At 42.9% G+C, this 22,373-nt stretch overlaps 1 protein-coding gene across 1 annotated transcript in view; it reads left to right on the top strand.

Annotated features, from left to right (window-relative positions):
• Positions 1–22,373, top strand: part of LOC106979639 (zinc finger protein 780B-like) — a 49,992-nt gene that overhangs the window by 1,884 nt on the left and 25,735 nt on the right.

Raw genomic sequence — 22,373 nt, 5'->3', positions numbered from 1 at the left:
CCATCATCTATGAACCAGGATCAACTCTTGGCTCATGTTAGTGACTGTGGACAAGTTACCCAACCTCTCTGACCTTGGTTGCCTTAGCTTTAAAATGGGATGATAATAGTAGGGGCATCTGGGTGGCTCAGTCGGCTAAGTGTCCGACTTCAGCTCAGGTCACCACCTCATGGTTCACGTGCTGACAGCGTAGAGCCTGGAGCCTGCTTCGGATTCTGTGTCTCCCTCTCTCTCTCTCTCTCTGCCCCTCCCCCACTCCTACTCTGTTTCTCCCTCTCAAAAATAAATAAACGTTAAAAAAATTTTAAAATAATAAAATAAAATGGGATGATAATAGTTATCTAATTCATGGGACTGTTCTCAGAACTGAATGAGACGCTGGACAGCCATCCAGATTTTTGGCAATTATTTAGTCCTAATGTTAGTAATGACATCTACGCTGGTGCCCAGTGCAGACAAATGGTCACTCCTCTCTGCTCGAATGCCACGCATTTTATCCAGTCTTCCTGCCCCCAGCCTTAGCAGAGAGGAAAAGGGACTTGTCCAAAGACCCAATCTAGAGCTTTCCCTACTATACCAGAGAAGGAAGTGGTTCTCTCAACTAGTGAGGAATGCAACTCAAAGAAACGTCCAGCAGGCAAGGGAGTGTATTACTTTCCTGTTGCTGCTGTAACAAATTACTGCAAACTTAGAAGTTTCCACCAATATAAATTTATTATCTTCTAGCTTGAAAGGTCAGAAATCTGAAATGGGTCTCACTGGGCTAAAACCAAGGTGTCCCAGAGCTGCATTCCTTCTGGAAAATTGAGGGCAGAAGCCATTTCCTTGCCTTTTCTAGCTTCTGGAGGCCACCTGTATTCCTTGTGTCCACCTCCACATCTTCTGACCCTTCTGCCTCCCTCTTTCATTTATAAGGACCCTGGTGGTTACATTGGGTCCACTTGGATAATCCAAGATAATCTCTTCAGCTCAAAATCCTGAACTTCATCTCGTCTGCAAGGTTCCTTTTGCCAGGTCAGATAATACACTGGCAGGCTCCAGGGATTAGGACATTGGGGGCGGGGGGGGGGGGCATGATTTTACCTACCACAGAAGGCAAGTTGAAAATTGGCTCTCAGGCCTCAGAGACTTTTTATGTCCCTCCTGGTCTCCCCAGCAGTGCGCTGATCTCTTCTTTATTTCCCTCTTTTTTCCCATTTATTTCAGCCCCTACAGCTCATTTTAAAATAGGTATCATCAGCTAGAGGTATTTCCTCCAAATCCCCTAATCCTTAGGAATGGTGGTCCCAGTTAATGCCCCCTCTGTTTCTGTCCACCAGAATGAGCTTGATCAGACAGGGTTTCCAGGTGGAGCCTTGTCTAGGACAGCACAGTCCAAGAGGAATTGAATGTGAGCTATAAATGTGAGTCACATATGTAATTTCAAAATTTCTAGGAGTCTCGTTTAAAGTAAAGTAAAAGGGCTCCTGAGTGTCTCAGTCAGCTGGGCGTCTGACTTCTGCTCAGGTCGTGATCTCGCGGTTCATGGGTTCAAGCCCCGAGTCAGGCTCTGTGCTGACAGCTCAGAGCCCAGAGCCTGCTTTGGATTCTGTCTCGCTCTCTCTCTGCCCCTCTCCCACTCACGCTCTGTCTGTCTCTCTCTCTCTCTCTCTCTCTCTCTCTCAAAAAATGAATAAACATTAAAAAAAATTTTTTTTAAGTAAAGTAAAGGGGCACCTGGGTGGCTCAGAGGTTGAGCGTCCGACTTCTGCTCAGGTCTTGATCTCACAGTTTGTGGGTTCGAGCCCTGCATCAGGCTGTGTGCTGACAGCTCAGAGCCTAGAACCTGCTTCAGATTCCGTGCCTACCTCTCTCTCTGTCCCTCCCCCACTTGTGCTCTCTTTCTCAAAAATAAATAAACATCAAAAAAATAAAAAAAAATAAAGTGAGAAGAAATACATGGAATTAATTTTAATAATATATTTTTGTTTAATCAAATATGTAAAAAACACCATTTCAGATGCATTCAATATAGAAATTATTAATGAGATATTTTATATTAAGTCTTTGAAATCTGGCGTGTATTTTATACGTTAGCACATCTCGGTTCAGGCTAGCTACATTGCAAATGCGTAATAGCCAACCATACCAGTGGCCACCATGTTGGATGGTACAGGCCTAGAACAAAAGCTCTGCAGGGGCCCCAGGGCCTAGAACAGTCCCTGGCACAATAGGCCCTCAGATTTGTTGAATGCAGGAATTAAAGGCTTAGGTTCTTTTCCATAGTGCTGAGCAGCTGACCCACTGAAGGAACCCTGAATAGGTGGTTCATTTGCATCTAATTTGCATAACACCTCCCAGGCATTTATTCTTCCTGGTTTTTTCTCTCTGCCGTTTCCCACTGGGTCTGTTCTTACCTGGACAACTTTGAAAAGGCTGCTTAGTCCTATCTGGAAGGTAAAGGACAGAAAGGGGACTCTCCGTGAAGCCAAATCCCTGGGGACCTCTGGAGGTGGGTGGGTGAGGAAGAATGTCCCCAAACATGTCTCCCAAGGCTCTTGCGATCTGTTTCTGGTCTCTACTCATCTCCTGTCTTATCACCTTGTTATGGATTGAACTGTGTTCCCCCAACCCCCCCACCAAATTTGCTTCTTCTCTCACCCATCCTTAGTGCTGCCCTTGAACTACATTGCTGTCCTTCAGCACTGAGGATGGGTGAGAGAAGAGGTTTGTATTAGTTTTTTGTTTTAATTTTTTTAATGTTTATTTACTTTTGAGAGAGAGAGAGAGAGAGAGGGCACGTGTGCAGGAAAGGGTCAAAGAGAGAGGGAGACACAGAATCTGAAGCAGGCTCCAGGCTTCAAGCTATCAGCATTGGAGCCTGATGTGAGGCTTGAACTCATGACCATGAGATATGACCTGAGCTGAAGTCAGACGCCCAACCAACCAAGCCACCCACGTGCCCCAAAGCTTGTATTAGTTTTCTGTTGCCATTTCCATAACAGAAAGACCACAGACTGGGGAGCTAAACAACAGACGTTTATGTTCTTAGAGTTCTGGAGGCTGGAAGTCCAAGATCAAATGGTCTCCTGATTCCATTGGGAAATAATGTCCAAGAGAATTGAACAGATGTTCACACAAAAACCTGTCCATGAATGTTCACAGCGGTGTTATCTGTAGTAGTCAAAGAGTGGAAATAACCCCCATGTTCATCAGTTGGTGAATGGATAAACAAAATGTGGTAAAAAATGAAATATTAGGGGTGCCTGTGATGAGGTTTTGGAGTAGTGGGCGTTTGGTCAAGAAAGATTTCTTGAGATGTCTTTTGGTGCAAAAAAGGTGATTTTATTTTTATTTTTAATGTTATTTATTTATTTATATTATTTTTTAAAGAATATATCTAGTCTTTTTTTCTTTTTTAATGTTTATTCATTTTTGAGAGAGAGAGAGACAGAGTGTGAGCAGGGGTGGGGCAGAGAGAGGAAGACACAGAATCTGAAGCAGGCTTCAGGTTCTGCACTGTCAGCACAGAGCCCGACATGGGGCTTGAACTCAGGAACCGTGAGATCATGACCTGAGCTGAAGTTGGATACTTAACTGACTGAGCCACCCAGACACTCCTGTTTTGTTCTCTTTTTTTAAGAGTATTTATTTATTTTGAGAGAGAGAGAGAGCATGAACATGGGAAGGATAGAGAGAGAGAGAGAGGGAGAGAGAATCCCAAGCAGGCTCCATGCTATCAGCGCACAGCCAGATGCGGGGTTTGAACTCATGAACCGTGAGATCATGACCTGAGCTGAAATCAAGAGTCAGATGCTTAACTGACTGAGCCACCCAGGTGCCCCTATGTATTTTTTATTTTAGAAGAAAGAAGATTCCTTCTAAGAGAGTTACTAAAAATCTGAAATTGAAAAAAAAAATGATACTTGGGACACAGTGACGGATATGTGGATATTCTGTTTGGATCTACACACTGCAGGTGGGTGAGTTGCCATTTGAAAGACCCTAATCACACTTCAGAGGTGGCTATGACAGGGATTTAGTGATCTGCCTCTCTAGGCAACACAGAGAGTTTGAATTCGCATAACAGATGTCAGAACTGCTTTCACTTCGGTAAAATGGGTGATAGCCAAGATGTGGGTTGGGTAGATACACCATAGGCTCCAGTCCCACGAACCAAGGAGCCTCTGCTCTTGGCAATGGCACCCTAGCCCTAGAGTTTTCAGACCCTGCACCTCCCCCCCGCCCCCGGCCGCCATGCGAGTTGCTGCCAGCTGATCCTGATGAGATGGGCTGACCCACGGCTAGTGAATGGTTTCATCTGTTTCCAGTGAAGCTTTCATACAAGGTGCCTAACATGGAGGAACCTGGGCCTCACTGATCTTACGGAGTGGGTTGTGTGGCTATTTTATTGTCAGCCTGCTAATCAGTGCTTATATACCAGACAGTGCTGGGACAAGTCCTGTTTCCACGAGGCACACTCCATGACAGCGAGTTGTGGGATGGAGACCTAGAGCTCTCCATGATGGCGTGACTGACGTCTCTAGTGACTGTGAATGGCCAAACTGGCTGTGATGGATGAATTGTAGCCCCCACCCCCCATTATGTGTTCAAGTCCAAACCTAAGCATGGGACAGATAGGTCTTTACAGAGGTATCAACTTAGAATGAGGTCATTAGGGTGGTGCCCTAACCCAGTATGGCTGGTGTCCTTAGAAGAAGAGGAGATTTGGGGGCGCCTGGGTGGCTCAGTCGGTCGAGCATCCGACTTCGGCTCAGGTCATGATCTCATAGTTCGCGGGTTCCAGCCCCGCATCGGGCTGTCTGCTGTCGGCACAGGGCCCACTTCGGATCCTCTATTCCCCCTCTCTCTTTGCCCGTCCCCTGCACGCGCTCTCTCAAATATAAATAAACATTAAAAAAAAGAAGAAAAGCAGGAGATTTGGACACAGGCACACACAGAGGGAAGAGGATGCGAAGAGGCAGGTAGAAGATTCTGGAACAGATCCTTCCCTCCCAGCCCTCAGAAGGAACCAACCCTCCTGACACCTTGACTTTGGACTTGCAGCCTCCAGACCTGGGAGACAACACATTTCTGTTGTGTGAGACTCCCAGCCTGTGGCACTTTGTAACGGCACCCCCAGAAAACTAGTACACTGGCCTTGTGGCAAGGTGACATCTGTCAGCTGTGGTCACCAGGGTTGGTGACCCTCCTGTCACCCAAGAACTGCTCCTTCTTCCTTAGTCTCAGTCCTTGCCAGGATGGTGCTGGCATGGATCTGACCTCAAGCTTCTCCTTTTATAGCAAAGGCACTGTGGTCTCTGCTACTGCTAGGTCTCTGAGGGTTCTAGATCACCCCCAAATGCAGCATCTGAGGCACGGCTGGGCCCCACGGTCACACAGCCTTGCAGCTGCATGCTTGGGGAAAGGAATGTGGGAAGCACTACAAATCAGCAGGGCCTGGGCCGTTGACCCGAAACCTAGAGGGGCGACTTGGCATTACTATTCCTTCGAGCAGCATCTGCTATTATGAAACCCGAGGCCAGCACTTGACCCCACTTCATCAGCGCTTTCCTATGTGGTGTGACCCCAAGGTCCGGGAAAGTTACTCTGGTTTTTCAAACAGTGCAGCAGGAGTCAAGAGAGATAGTGTGGTGTGGCTGAATGACTCTTTTGTGTGTGTGTGTGTGTGTGTGTGTGTGTGTGTGTGTGTGTATTTTGAGAGACAGCGTGAGCAAGCAGGAGAGGGACAGAGAGAGGGACAGAATCCCAAGCAGGTTCTGCACCATCAGCACAGAGCCCGATGCAGGGCCCGAACTCAGGGACCATGAGATCAGGACCTGAGCTGAAATCGAGAGTCGGGTGCTTAACCGACTGAGCCACCCAGGTGCCCCTGACTAGCTCTTCCCTGGGTCCTTCTTTTGGAGAACATTTGTTCCTGGGGGATGCACAAGAGGTAGCAGAGCTAGCTGGTCAGAGGGGGTGCATTCCGGTGGAGACGGAGCTGCCCCAGAACAGTTTACGGAGACACAAGGAGTCTGAAGTGTGGGATTCAGTAAGCAAGCACTTGCTGTATGCCAGATCACGGTTAATCACTGAACATATCACTGCTTTTAGTTCTTCCAACTACGAAGTAAGGGGCGCCTGGGTGGCTCAGTCATTTAAGCGTCCGACTTCAGCTCAGGTCATGATCTCGCGGTTCATGAGTTCCAGCCCCGCGTCAGGCTCTGTGCTGACCGCTCAGAGCCTGGAGCCTGCTTCGATCCTGTCTCTGTGTCTCCCTCTCTCTCTCTGCCCCTCCCCTGCTCATGCTCCGTCTCTCTCTCAAAAACAAATAAACATTTTAAAAAATAAAGAAAATAGCTCCAACAGTGACCATTTAAATTCTGTCTGAAGCCTCAAGCCCTGTGCTCCGGACCTAACGCACATCGTCTCACTTAATCCTCACTGGGACGGATGACGCAGGAACCCTCTTTACTGTCCCTGTTCTGTGGGAAGAGCAGGCAGACCCCTGGCAGTTCAGTCACTCACAGGAGGCCACAGATTGGGCAGCTGCCCAGCAGAACAGTCTGACTCCAGAGCGCCCACTGCCCTCCGCCTTCTGTCCGTGAGTCAGCTGAGACTCAGGTAACCACAGACTTGCTCAAGGTTAACATAATAATCATCCGGCGCTGCCTTGGAGCTCAGTCTTCTCCAAAGTGCGACCGCGGGGCTCCTGGGTGGCTCAGTCCGTTAGGCGTCCGACTTCAGCTCAGGCCATGACCTCATGGTTTGTAAGTTCGAGCCCCGCTTTGGACCCTCTGTCTGTCTCTCTCACTGCCCTCCCACTCACACTCTCTATCAAAGATAAACATTAAAAAAAAAAAAGTAGCACAGTAGAGAGAAAAAAAGCAAAATCACTCTTAACCACAAACCACACCAGGAGCTTAATTAATAGCCTTTGAGTTTAAAAACAAGCTTAGGAGGGGCACCTGGCTGGCTCAGTTGGCAGTGTGAGACTCGATCTCTGGGTTGTCGTGGGTTCACACCCCACACCAGGTACAGAGATTACCCCAAAACAACAACAAAAAACCGGGCTTAGCAAACTACTGTTGAATCTTTTAAGTCATCAGATATGATTTTATAAACCATCTCTAATTTTCAAACCAACATTGCTTTTCCTGGATGGAATTCATCTAAAAATGTTTCAGGCCTTAGAAAGAATTCAGGTATAAATATCTTTAACAGGAAAGAAAAACTAGCAAGTTTCATTAGCACGGGCAGTCTTATCATCCTTTTTCTCCTCGGGTGTTAGAAGCTTGAGAACAGTAAATACTGTGGAATTCAAAAATACATTTGCTTTGAGATTTTCTTTGGCCTCCAAATCCAGCTAAGACTTCATCAATTGAAAACTAACCCCCATTTTTAAAAGGGGGAAGCACATGTTCTGATCCGACGTTTTCCTCTAAAACATCAGGGTTTATGTCCTTTTCACTCAGATGGGGGAATAGCATAGTCAAAGCATCGCGCCTTGAGAATGTGATTCGCTTTAGGAATCTTGAAGATTCTTATATCTCTGGGATATAAAGTTCAGGAAAGGGGATGAGGCTGGACTGTAACAGAAAGTAACTTTCACGAACTGTTCATGCTGTACAAAATTGGCTGGTAGGCAGCGAAAAGGATAAATTCTGTGACTTTGTCTACTCATGGCCCTCCTCTCAAAACTGGTCACTGGGCGCGCCTGGTGGCTCAGTCGGTTGAGCTGAGTGTCCAATTTCAGCTCAGGTCATCATCTCACACTTTGTAGGTTCGAGCCCCGCTTCAGGCTCTGTGCTGTCAGCTCAGAGCCTGGAGTCTGCTTCGGATTCTGTCTCCCTCTCTCTCTTCCCCTCCTCAGCTCATGCTCTGTCTGTCTCTCTCTCAAAAATAAAGAAACATTTAAACAATACTGGGGGATTTTCCCACAGCACAAATTTCTCCAGGTCCCTGGGGACACTGACTGGCTCTCTTACAATTCGATTCAATTCTCCACTTCAATTCTGATGCTGTCTATCTGGAGTTAGTGTGGGGTCCCGCAGGTGAAGGGCTCCATCCCACAAGACCGGCCCCTCCCCTGCAAGTAGTGGGTTCCCAGGTTACCTCCAACTTCTGTCTGACTTGGCCACAGATTGGGGTTCCCATGACCCCCTCCTTTGGGTCCATAATTTACCAGAACAGTTCACGGAACTCAGGAAAGCAGCTTTCTTCCTGGATTACTGGCTTATTATAAAGGGACAGGCCAATGGAAGGGATGCATAGGGTTAGGGAGAGTGATGCAGAGCCTCCGTGCCCTCTCCGGGCATGCACCCTCAGCCCGGAAGCCCTTAGAAGGTCTGAGTGAGGCTCACTACCTAGGCATGATTGCTTGTCATTGGCCTTCGGGGATTAACTCAACCTCCACTCTCTCTTCCCTTCCCAGAGGTCAGAGTTCTCCAAGGTGGTTCTCTGACAAACGGCTCTCATCCTAGGGGCTTTCTAGAAGTCACCCCATTAGCCTAAACCCAGATGTGGTTGAAACAGGCTTGTTACGAAAAACAAAAGATGCTCCTTTCTCTTTATCACTCTTACCATCTGGAAATCCAAGGGTTTTAGGGACTCTGTCTGGAAAGGGGACAAAGATCCGATCTCTGTTTCTCGCTATAAGTCACAAAGGCACCGGAACCTATTGCAAAGCTTCTGGCAAGAGTCTGAAACGATTGGTTTTCCCTGTGTGTAACGTGCTCTTGATGGCACCCCCAGGATGGACGGAAGAGAACCAGGGAGACCATGATGAGTCAGGATCAATGATGAAGTTACTCTCTCTGGGCTCCAAACCCACCTTCCTCTGCTCCGCACTGTGATGCTGAGCCGGGAAACCACGTTTCTGCTTTGCCAGATGGTTCTCTGTGAGATCCTGGCAGTAGGGCTTGCTAGACTGCACAAGTCGGGTGATCAACTCGTTCCAGTTTGCCCAGGACTTTCCCAGCATTAGCGCTGGAAGTCCTGCCTCCCAGGAACCTCTTCCCGGGAGGGCTGGACACCCCACGCAGAAGGAACTTGCCTGCTGCTCTGGTGTGAGTTCCCCCAGCAATGCTTTTTCCCTGTGGCGGCGGCCACAGCAGGAGCACCCGAGTCCAGTGTGTAGTGTGCTAGCATGTGGAAACTCAGTTTTATCACAAACATCAGCACCAGGCGGCTGGTGCCCTCTCTTCTGGGTCTCTGTGCCCCCCAGCTCTAGCAGGGCTAGCTATGGTATATGGTATACCAGGCTGCGGTTCTCAGAGTGAGGTCCCCCCTCCCAACAGGGGTCAGCATCACCTGGGAGCTTGTTGGACATGCAGAGTTTCAGGCCCCGCCCCAGGCCCGTCGGAGACCCCTACTCAGGGCCAGCAGTCTGTGTTTTAATTTAATCTGGGGGAGGGACAGAGGGAGAGAGAGAGAGAATCCCAAGCAGGCAGCGCAGAGCCTGACTCAGGGCTCGAACCCACGATTGGTGAGATCATGACTTGAGCCAGAATCGGGAGTTGGGCGTTCAGCTCACTGAGCCACCTGGGAACCCTAGAGTCTCTCTGTTAAAGTAGCTGGTGTAGTTTCTGTCTCCTCACTGGACTCTTATGGGTCCAGAGCTCACTGCCATAATACAGCTTAAATGTGAAGATTGTCCAAACCAGAGCAGTGGGAGTGAGGTGAAGAAGTGACAGAAGGTATTTAAAATTTTTTTTAACGTTTATTTATCTTTGAGACAGAGAGAGACAGACTTCATAAATACTGGAATACCATGGATTCCTCTAAAAATGTGGCTTTATGCTTTAAGTGTAAAGTTGGAAGTTATCATAACACCAAAAGTAGTATGCTATTTGGAAGATATTTAGCTTCACAAATAAATTAGCTGTAGGTATTGAGACAGAGAGAGACAGAGCCTGAACAGGGGAGGGTCAGAGAGAGAGAGAGAGAGGGAGACACAAAATCGGAAGCAGGCTCCAGGCTCTGAGCTGTCAGCACAGAGCCAGATGCAGGGCTCGTACTCACAGACCGCAAGATCATGATCTGAGCCAGGGTCAGACGCTTAACCAACTGAGCCACCCAGGCACCCCTGATGGAAGGTATTTAAAAGGCTTGATTAGGGGTACCTGGGTGGCTCAGTTGGTTAAGGTTCTGACTTGATTTCGGCTCAGGTCATGGGTTCGAGCCCAACATTGGACTCTGTGCTTTTTTTTTTTTTAAATACTGGGTGTATGTGTGTGTGTGTGTATTTATACATATATAAATAGTGTATTTTCAGAGAGAGAGAGAGAGCACAAGCAGGAGAGGGGCAGAGAGAGGGAGAAAGAGAATCTCAAGCAGGCTCCATGCTGTCAGCACAGAGCCAGATGCAGGGCTCGAACTCATGGACCGCGAGATCATGACCGGAACCAAAATCAAGAGTTGGACACTTAATCGACTGAGCCACCCAGCCACCCCATCAAGATTCTCTTTTATATTGCTTCTTTTGATGAATTTTTGGAAAGTCTAGGCATAGTTTGGAAAATGTATCCGGTTCCCAGGTCATTAGGAGACTCAGCAGTGTTTCCTTGTATTATGGGAGGGTTGTAGTTTTTTGCTTATAACTTTGATACACTTCGAATGTAAGGTGGTTTCCATTGTGAGGAGTGATTCCAGCTTTCCCCTGGGTTGTCTATTTGTTCCAACACTGGTAAGTTAGATATGTGCCCAAAGTCCTTTCCTAAATTAAAAAAAGGTTATATTATTATACAAATGTACATGAACAATTGGTTCTATTTCTGGATTTTATAAATTTTCCCTTGATCTGTATGCTTATTCGCACACCAATACCACATTGTTTTACATGGGTTTTAATGTCTGGTAGAGCTACTCCTTTGTTTTCTCCTCCTCCTCCTCCTCCTTCTCCTTCTTTGCCTGTTGTACTCCCAAATAAACCTCATAATCAAGTTGTTTGGGTCTAGGAAAAAGCCCTGATGACATTTTTATTAGGGTTGTGGTACATTTATAAACTAACTCAGGGGAATTGACCTATTTATAATGTTGGCCGCAGCTTTGTTTCCATCCTTGGAATCCAGGCGCCATCTGGTGGCCACTGTGCACAACAGCAACATTTTCTCTTAAAAAGACACTCCAAGCCATCAATGTTTATTATTATCACACACACTTTCTGTGGGTCAGGTAGTGGGAGGCTTTGCTGGATGGTTCTGGCTCAAAGCCCTGGCAGTGAAGACATTTTCCAGGGCTGCAGTCATCAGACGGCATGATTGGGGTGGGGGATCCCCTTCACACACATGGAAGACAGTGCTGGCAGTTGGCGGGAGGTCTGTTCTTCAGCATGTGGCCCTCTCCGTAGTATCCTCATGATGTGCATCTGGTGGACCCAGAGACAGTGAGGTGGGTACTGCAATGCTAGATAATTTTAGATTTGGAGGAAAGTTGCAGATAATACAGAGAGTTCCCATTTGTCTCCTCCCCTTGCTCCCGCTGATATTAACAGTATAGTACAATGATCAAAACCAGGAGATTAGTTGCTCCTGGGTGGCTCAGTTGGTTGAACATCTGACTCTTGATTTCAGCTCAGGCCGTAGTCTCATGGTTTGTGAGTTCAAGCCCCATGTCGGGCTCTGTGCTAGCAGCACAGAACCTGCTTGAGATCCTCTCTTTCTCCCTCTCTCTTTGCCCCTCCCCCCCAAATAAATAAATAAACTTAAAAAACAAAACAAACAAAAAACCCCAGGAGATTAGCACTGTTATTATTATTATATTATTATTAGCAAAGTATACTGTTAACTAAACTACCAACCTGATTTGAATTTCAACAGTCTTTCCACTGATGCCTTTTTCTGTTCCGGGATTGAACCCAGGATTCCACACTGCAGTTAGTTGTCCTGTCTCCTGGGCTTCCTATAGTCTGTGACAGTTCCTCTGTATCTCCTTGCCTTTCATGACTTTGACACTTTTGAAGAGTACAGCTGCTTTGTAGAATGTCCCTAAAGTTGGGGACTGTCTGCTATCTTTTAGGTTGAACTGAATTATGCATTTTTGCCAAGAATACCATATGAATGATTTTGCGTTCTTCTCAGTGAATTGTATCCGGGGCTTCCTGGTGTCCATGTGTCTTATTATTGGTGATGCTGACTTTGATCACTTGGTTACAGTGCTGTCTGCTCTGCTTCTCCACTATAAAGTTACTGTTTTTCCCTTTGTAATTTTTTTTTAATTTTTTTTTAATGTTTATTTATTTTTGAGACACAGAGAGACAGAGCATGAATGGGGGAGGGTCAGAGAGAGAGAGGGAGACAAGAATCTGAAACAGGCTCCAGGCTCTGAGCTGTCAGCACAGAGCCCGACGCGGGGCTTGAACTCAAGAACTGCCAGATCATGACCTGAGCTGAAGTCGGATGCTTAACCGACTGAGCCACCCAGGCGCCCCTCCCTTTGTAATTAATAAGTGTATTAAGGGAGATACTTTGAGACTATACAAATATTGTTTCCTCATACTTTTGCCCAGTAATATTAGCATCCATCTGTGGCTCTTGTCTGCAGCACTTATTAGTGGTTTATTTGCCTAATAGAGATATTTCGATTGCTTTTTCCTTCTACGTTTATTTTATTAAAAATTTTTTTAATGTTCATTTTTGAGAGAGAGAGAGACAGAGCGCAAGCAGGGGAGGGGCAGAGAGAGGGAGATACAGAATCTGAAGCAGGCTGCAGGCTCCACACTGTCAGCACAGAGCCCAACGCGGGGCTCGAGCTCACGAACCGCAAGATCATGACCTGAGCTGAAGTTGGACGCTTAGCCAACTGAGCCACCCGGGCTCCCCTGTTTAAGTCAATTTTATTGCAGTATAATCCACAGACAGGAAAAAGCACAATTATAAATGCATTGACCATTATAAGGTCAGTGCATTTTGCCCAATGTATACATTCACGTAACCAACACTACGGTCAAGATATAAAACATTTACACCATCCCGAAATGTTCTGTCATGTTCCTTTGCAGTCAATTGCACCTTCTTTCCCAACTACAGGCAACTAGGCAAACATTGATCTGCTTTCTGTCACTATAGATTAATTTTGACTCTTCTAGAATTTCATATAAGTGGAGTCATACAATACGTGCTCTCTTGTGCCTGGCTTATTTGTTCAGCAAAATGTTTTTTTGAGATTTATTGTAATTGTGTCGGTTGTCCATTCTTGAGCAGAATTCTGTTCAATCATATCATTGTTCATTGCTGAACAGTGTTCTATTCTGCGACTCTACCATAATTTATTTATCTAGTCACTGAGTTGTTTCCAACTTTTGGCTATTATGAACAAAGTTCCTATGAACATCATGTATAAGTCTTTGTATGGACGTACGTTTTCATTTCTCTTGGATAAATACATAGAAGTGAAATTGTTGAGTCGTATGGTAATTATATTTCATAAGAAATTGCCGAACTATCCCCCAAAGTGGGTGTTAGCATTTCACACTCCTGCCCGCAGTACAGGAGAGGTCCAGTGCTTCCTGATTTTTAGTCCTTTCAATTTTAACAATTTGAGTAGTTATATAGTGATATCTTACTGTGGTTTTATGTTTCCTGAGGTCTGATGGTGTTGAACATGTATTCAAATGTTCGTTGACCATTTATTTTTGGGAAGTGACTGATATTTTGCTTATTTTAAAACGGAGTTGTTTGGGGCGCCTGGGTGGCTCGGTCGGTTGAGCGTCCGACTTCAGCTCAGGTCATGATCTCGCGGTCCGTGAGTTCGAGCCCCGCATCGGGCTCTGTGCTGACAGCTCAGAGCCTGGAGCCTGTTTCGGATTCCGTGTCTCCCTCTCTCTCTGCCCCTCCCCTGTTCATGCTCTGTCTCTCTCTGTCCCAAAAATAAATAAACGTTGAAAAAAAATTTTTTTTAATATTTTTTAATGTTTATTTATTTTTGAGGGAGAGAGACAGACAGACAGACAGAGTATGAGTGGGGGAGCGGTAGAGAGAGAGGGAGACACGGAAACTGAGCTGTCAGCACAGAGCCTGACACGGGGCTCAAACTCACAAACAGTGAGATCATGACCTGAGCCGAAGTCAGACTTTTAACAAACAGAGCCACACAGGTGCCCCATAATTTTTATTTTAAAAATAATATTTTAAAGAAATTAATGATGACAAAAACCGCTTTTACGTTTACCTACATTTTTCCCATTTGCAGCTTACATTTTTTGTGTAAATCTAAGTTTCCATCTGATATCATTTTTCTTCTATTTGAAGAACTTCCTTTAACTTTCCTTCCAGTAAAGATCTGTTAGTGGTAAATTCTCTTATTTTGTTCATCAGAGAAGGTCTTTATGTTATTTTTATTTTAGAGAGAGAGAGAGAGAAAACGAGCATGCATAAGTGGGGGAGCGGGACAGAGAGAGAGAAAGGGAGAATCAAGAAGACTTCATGCTTAGGGCACCTGGGTGGCTCAGTCAGTTTCAGCTCAGGTCATGATCACACAGTTCATGGGTTCAAACCCCTCGTCAGGCTCTGTGCTGACAGCTCAGAGCCTGGAGCCTGCTTTGGATTCTGTGTCTCCCTCTCTCTCTGCCCCTCCTCCATTCGTGCTGTCTCTCTTTGTCTCAAAAATAAATAAACATTAAAAAAATTTTAATTTGCATATATTTTTATGCATTGGACATTTTCCTGTTCTGAGGTCATTACAGTCCCCAGGCAAACACTTATCTTTGTGGTCTTGTTATTTCTGTGCCAGCTTCCAGCACAGATGCGATTTATAAAAGTTCCAGGCTCTTGCTTGCTCGACCTGATGTCTTTTCTTCCTCCATAAATCTTATGGCCGTATAACATTCATAAGGAAAGAAGTCCAAATCATAAGTGTACAGACTTATATTTTCACAATTTGCACTTTCTGATGAAATCAAAACCGAGATTAAGAACAGACTAATGCCAATATCCCAGGATCCACTTTTATGCCATAATGAAGCCACTAATCCTAGAGGTAACCACTACCCAGATTTCTTTTTTTTTTTAATGTTTTATTTTATATTTGTGAGAGAGAGAGTGAGCCGGGGAGGAGCAGACGGAGACAGAATCTGAGGAAGCTCCAGGCCCCAGGCTCCGAGCTGTGAGTACAGATCCTGATGTGGAGCTTGAACTCGTGAGCAGTGAGATCGTGACCTGAGCCAAAGTCGGATGCTTAACCAACTGAGCCACCCAGGAGTCCCAAGGAGATTCTTTAAAAAATTAAAAATAGAACTACTACACAATCCAGCAACTCCACTTCTGGGTATGCATCAAAAAAAAAAAAAAATTAAATCACTATCTTGAAGAGGTATCAGCACTCTCCTGTGCATTACAACATTTACGATAGCCAAGAAGTGGAAATGATCTATGCATCCATCATTGGATGGAGGGATAAAGAAGATGTGGTATTTCATACCACGTGGAGCCCCTCCGCTACCCAGATTTCTAACACTATAGGTTAGTATGACTGCATTCCAGTTCTGTGTAGATGGAGTCAAGCAGTATGCACATTGCACCTGACTTCTGTGGTTCAACATTATGACTCTGCACTTGATCTTAGCCAAAAGGCCGAGAAGCGATCAACATTGTGACTCTGAAACTCACATGTTATTGTGTGTCGTTGAGGGTTTTGTGGGGGTTTTTAAAAGATTTTTTTTGGTTTTTATTTCTAAGTAATCTCTACACCAAAGGCGGGGCTCGAACTCATGACCCCAAGATCAAAGTCCCATGCTCTACTGACTGAGGTAATCCGGCACCCCTGTAGTTGAAGTTCTTTTATTCTCATATCTGCGTATTCTTCCATTGTGTGAATACAAGGCAACTTAATCCTTCTAGCGTACATGTTCATTCGGCTTGTTTCCAGACTTGGCTATTCGAGTAGTGCTGTGGTAAATATGTTTGTACATGTCTTTTGGGACATTTATACATGAAATTCTTCTGAGAATATAGCAAAAAGTGCCACCTTGTTTGGAAGGCATATTTTAGCTTTCACAGACAATACCAAACAGTTTTCCAAAGTGGTTGTAACAATGAATTGATATTTCCACCAGCATTGTATGAGGATTCTGTTGCTCCAGATAGTCCCCCAGCAAGGGCAACTGGGTGGCTCAGTTGGTTGAGTGCCTGACTCTTGATTTTGGCTCAGTCATGATCCCAGGGCTGTGGGATGGAGCCTCGCATGGGGCTCCGTGCTGAGTGTGGAGCCTGCTTGAGATTCTTTCTCTCTCTCCTTCTGCCCTTCTCCCCTGCTTGTGTGTGCTCTTTCTTTATATAAATTATATATATTATAATTTAATATTATTATATAAATATATATATTTATATATAACATACAATGTATAATATTATATAAAAATATATATAATGTACGTAATAAATAAATGTATATGTAATATGTATATACATTCCCCCGACATTTGATATTGTCTGTTTTCCCCCCATTTTGGCCATACTGATGAGTGTGGAGTGATATCACACTGTGATTTTAATTTTCATCCCCCTGTGACTACTGAAGTTAAGACTCTTTATGCTTGTTGGCCTCTTGGCTGTCTTCTTTTATAACGTTCTTTTTCAAAATGTTGCCTTGTTTTTCTCTTGATTACCTCTCTTTTTCTTATATATTGTTGAGGTCTTTACATAGTCTCGGTATGAATCCGTTGTATCTTCTCCCATTCTTTCTTATTCATGTATATTATAAATAGAATTTCTTCTTTTTGGGGAGCGGGGGCACCAAATTACTTAATTGAAGGAATGGTACAAATGAAAGAAGTTAAGTAGATGTTTTGGCAGAATTTCTTAATTTTAAAGTAGTCCGTTGTATTATTTTTCCCTTTAAGTGTGTGCCTTTGGTTTCCTGTTGAGCAAATCTTTGCATACTCCAAGGTCATGATCATAGTCTTATCTGCTTCCATCTAAAACTTTTCTTGTTTATGCATATATATATATATATATATATGACATGTGTGGTCTCATTGTTGTGGATGAGGTAGACATCAAAGACTTTCTTTTCTTATGGATACCCAACCCATCCAAGCACCATTTTTGTACCCCCAGTGTACTTCCATGTCTCTTCTGTCATAAATCAGGTGGGATATACTTGCAGGTAAGTTCGTAGACTTCTCCACTCTTTTCCATTGCTCTATTTGTCTATCCTTGTACCGCAGTCGTGCTATCGTAATTATAATGGCTTTGTAATAGGCCCTCCAGCTTTGTTCTTTTTCTTCAGTTTTGCCTTAGCCATTCTTTGCTCTTTTCGTTTCCACATACATTTTTAGAATCAGTGTATAGATCTTCACGAATAATCCTGCTGGAATTTTGCCTGGGGTTGCATTGATGTATATGTCGATTTAGGAGAATTGACGTTCTCAAATGGAGATTTCAATCCATAAACATCGTATACCCCCCATTTATTTGGTTCTTAGTTCATTTTTCTCAGGAATGGTTTGTGGTTTTCAGTGTGGAAGTCTTACACATTATTAGATATTTTCCTAGATATTTGACGTTTTTGATGCTATCTTAAATGGCATAACTTTTTTAAGAAGATATTTTAAAGGTCATCTCTAAACCCAATGTAGGGCTCAAACTTACAACCCTGAGATCAAGAGTCACATGCTCCACTGACTGAGCCAGTCAAGCACTCCTAAATGGCATCACTTTTAAAGTTTCTATGTTGGTAGTATTTAGAAAGTACATAGAAATTAAATCAGCTTTGAATCTGAATCCAGCAACATTGCTAAATTATGTATGTACCTTTAGATTCCATTTTATTTTCCATGTGCATCACCATGTTATCTGTGAATAATAACAGGTTTATTTATTTTCACCCAATCTATGTCTTTTATACATGTGTCTTGCCTTAAATGCATTGGATAGAACCTCAACAAAGTGATGAGGGTGGGTGTACTTACTTAATTCTGATCTTAGTGGGGAAAGCTTTCAATTTTTTACCCTTAATTATAATAATTCATCATTAATTGTGATTTGCTGTAGAAATTTTATTTTTTTTTAAGTTCATTCATTTTTGAGAGAGTTGAAATCAAGAGTCAGATGCTTAACCAACTGAGCCATCCAGGCACCCCTGCTGCTGTAGAAATTTTAGATGTTATTGTAAGAATAAGGAACTTTTCTTCTCTTCTTAGTTTGCTAAGCATTTTACATTTTTAAATTTCTTGAACAAACCCTATTTGGTTTTGATATGTTTTTAATTTTTTTGTGATTTATTGGGATTTCTTTTTTTCTTAAATGTATATTTATATTTGCGAGAGAGATGGGGGGCAGAGAGACAGGGAGACAGAGGATCCAAATCAGGCGCTGCACTGACAGCAGAGAGCCCCGTGTGGGGCTCAAACTCATGAACTGTGAGATCATGACTTGAGTTGAAGTCAGACACCTAACTGACTGAGTTACCCAAGCACCGCAATTTATTGGTATTTCTTTTTTATATATATTTAATTTTTTAATATTTATTTGAGAGAGAGCATGAGTAGGGTAGGGGTAGGGACAGAGTAGGGTAGGGACAGAGAAAGAGACACACACACATAGAATCCAAAACAGGCTCCAGGCTCTGAGCTGTCAGCACAGAGCCCAACACGGGGCTTGAACCCACGAACTGTGAGATCATAACCTGAGCCGAAGTTGGACAGTTAACTGCATATAGATATATGACAAATCTGATGAAACTAGAAAAGGGCTATCACATCAAGCCTAAACAAATTAGAAGGAAAGAAATAATAAAGGGCAGAAATCAGTGAAGTAGAAACAAATGTACAATAGAGAAAAACTACATCAAAAATCTTACTACTTATGAAATTGGTTAGTGCAAGACAAAAAGAGAGGGAACACAAATGAACAATATCAGGAATGAAAAAAGAGGCATTAATATAGGTTATACAGACATTTAAAATGTAAGGTATTATGAAAAATGTTAAGGTGCTAAGTTGGACAATCTGGTGAAATAGACAAATTCATTGAAAAAACTTTGCAAATTCACTAGTGGAAGAAGAAACAGAAAATCTGAGTAGTCTGTTTAAAAATTTATCATATCTTGGGGCGCCTGGGTGGCGCAGTCGGTTGGGCGTCCGACTTCAGCCAGGTCACGATCTCGCGGTCTGTGATTTCAAGCCCCGCGTCGGGCTCTGGGCTGATGGCTCAGAGCCTGGAGCCTGTTTCCCATTCTGTGTCTCCCTCTCTCTGCCCCTCCCCAGTTCATGCTCTGTCTCTCTCTGTCCCAAAAATAAATAAACGTTGAAAAAAAATTAAAAAAAAATTATCATATCTTGGGGCACATGGGTGGTTCGGCTAAGCGACTGACTCTTAATTTCGGCACAGGTCATAATCTCATGGTTGATGAGTTCAAGCACCGCATTGGGCTCTGCACTGACAGCACGGAGTCTGCCTGGGATTCTGCCTCTCTCTCTCTCTGCTCCTCCCCATCTGCTGTCTATTTCTCTCTCAAAATAAATAAAAATAAACTTAAAAAAAAGTATCATATTTCATGGTTCTTGGAATCAATCCCTGCCATCAGGCTTGTGCTCACAGCATGGAACCTGCTTGGGGTGTTCTCCCTCCTCTCTCTCTCTGCCCCTCCCCCAACTCATGCCCCCCCCTTTCAAAATAAATAAACTTAAAACAATAAAAGTTTATCATAAAGAAAACCCTATGCCTAAACACAATGGAAGAAATTGCATCAATCTTGCAAAAATTCCCTCAGAAAACATAAAAGGGGAACACTTCCCAACTTTTTTGTGTGTGTCTGGAATAAACTTGATTCTGAAATCTCATGAGGATATTAAAGAAAACAATATAGACCAAGCTGTCATAATCACAGATGCAAAAATATTTAACAAAATATTAGCAAATCAAATCCAGTGATATATAAAAGGATATTACATCATGAGCAAATGAGGTTTGTTCCAGGAATGAAATGTATTTTTAACATTCAATGCATTTTACCACACTAATGAAGAAAAACAAAAATTATACAATCCTCTTGGTAAATAAAAAAGTAAAGAACATTTGACAATACGCAAGACCCATTTATGATGAAACCTGTAGAAAACTGAAACCAGAGGGCAACTTCCTGAGTCTGTTGAGGGATATCTCTTCACGTTCCCCCCCCCCCACCCCGCCAAACAAATCAACAAACACCATACTCAATATCAAAATGTTTAAATGATCCCCCTAACATTAGGGTTAAAACAAAGATGTCTGCTGTTACAACCTCTATTTGAAATTTTACTGGAGGTCCTAGCTATTGAAATAAGGTGAGAAAAAGAAGTAAAAGACATACGAATTAGAAAAGACTGAAACTGTTATTACTTGCAAATCATATACTTGCTTTGGGTTTTCTAGGTACACAATCCACATAAATTTAGAATTCATGGATTTAGCAATGTTGTTATGTATATGTCAATAAATAAAAGCCTATTGTACTTCTATATACCTGCAATAAGTAAGAAATAGAAGACATCATACCATTTACATTAAAATACGACAAATACCTTAGAATGAATCTAACAAAATGAACAAGTCCACTACACTGAAAAACACAAGATTCCTGTAAGAAATTAAAGAAGCCCTAAATAAGAAAGAATATAACATTCATGGACTAGAAGGCTCAATATTGTAAATATATAAAAATTTCTCCAAATGTGTTTAATGTAGTACTGATTAAAAATTACAGAAAATTTTGTGGAAATTGACAAGCTGATTCTAAAACTGCATTCTGAAAATGCAAAGGGCCCAAAATCACCAAGGTAAATTTACAGAAGAATAATAAAGCTGGAGGACTTTTGCTGCCATTTTTAAAGATCTGTTATAGAGCTACAGTGTTTAAGACAGTGAGATACCAACGCAAGTCAGTGGAACAGAACAGAGTCCAGTAATAGGCTCATACATATGTGGTGACTTGATTTTATGACAATCTACTGCAATGAAATGATGCTGCCCCAAATCAATTCCAGATAGTTGGAGACTCTGCAATGTAAAATAAAAATTTTAGAGGGAACGGAGAATACCTTCTTGACCTTGGAAGACACAAAGATATTTTCAACAGGACACAGGAAACATTAACCATAAAACTAAAATATTGCAAGTTGTAATATATTAAAATTAAGAACAGTTTTCATCAAATAACATTAAGGGAGTGAAAAATCAACTCAAAGAATGAGAGAAGATATTTTCAATAGATATTATATATATATATATATATATATATATATATATATATATACACACACATACATATACAGCTGATATGGGATTTATATTCACAATATATGAAAAAAACTTCTAAAAATCAGTAAGAAAAATACATCTCAAAAGAAAAAAGGGGCCAAAAATGCGATAAGCCACTTCACTAAAGAAGATATTCTACAGGTCAGTAAACACGGGAAAAGTTGTTCAAAGATACTGCCACTCACACATCAGAATGGCTACACTAAGAAAGAAAGAAAATGCCAAGTATGACGTGGATGAAAAACAATGGGAACTCCTCTGTACTTTCTATAAGAATGTGAATTAGTACAATTACTTTAAAAAACTTTATTGAGGTATGATCAACAGGTAAAAAGCTGCACATATTTAATGTATACAACTCTACGAGTTTGAGGATAAGTATACATCTGTGAAACCATCACCATCATCAAAGTCATAGACATATCCGTCACCTACCAAGTTTCCTCCTGCATTATTATTATTATTTTTTTATTTTTTTTAACGTTTATTTATTTTTGAGACAGAGAGAGATAGAGCATGAACAGGGGAGGAGCAGAGAGAGAGGGAGACACAGAATCTGAAACAGGCTCCAGGCTCTGAGCTGTCAGCACAGAGCCTGACGCGGGGCTCGAACTCACAGACCCTGAGATCATGACCTGAGCCGAAGTCGGACACTTAACCGACCGAGCCACCCAGGTGTCCCATTATTATTATTATTACACTCAAGATCTACCACCTTAGCAAGTTTTAAATATACACCACAGTATTGTTAGCTATAGGCAGTATGCTGTATAAATTTCCAAGGTTATATTTATCAGTAATATTTAACGATATTAATTCTTGATAATTAATCTTGCATGACTGTAACTTTGTACCGCTTGACCATCGCCTCCCTGTTTCCCCCTCCCCAAGCCCCTGGCAACCACAACTTTACCCTCTGCATCTATGATTTTTTTTTACTATTTTCAATTCCAGATATAAGTAAGAGAATATTTGTTTTTCTCTGTCTTATTTCACTTAGCATAATTTCCTCCAGGTTTATCCATGTCACAAATGGCAGGATTTCCTTCTTTTTAAAGGATGAATGATATTCCATTGTATATATATGCCACACTGAACATCCCTCCATTCTGTTTTCCACAGTGACTGCACACTGGAAATTTACATTTCCACCTG

Source organism: Acinonyx jubatus, chromosome E2, assembly GCF_027475565.1.
Source record: "Acinonyx jubatus isolate Ajub_Pintada_27869175 chromosome E2, VMU_Ajub_asm_v1.0, whole genome shotgun sequence".
Taxonomy (NCBI): Eukaryota; Metazoa; Chordata; class Mammalia; order Carnivora; family Felidae; genus Acinonyx; species Acinonyx jubatus.
Note: the sequence above shows the minus strand (reverse complement) of the source record. Positions and strands in the feature narration are given on the sequence as shown.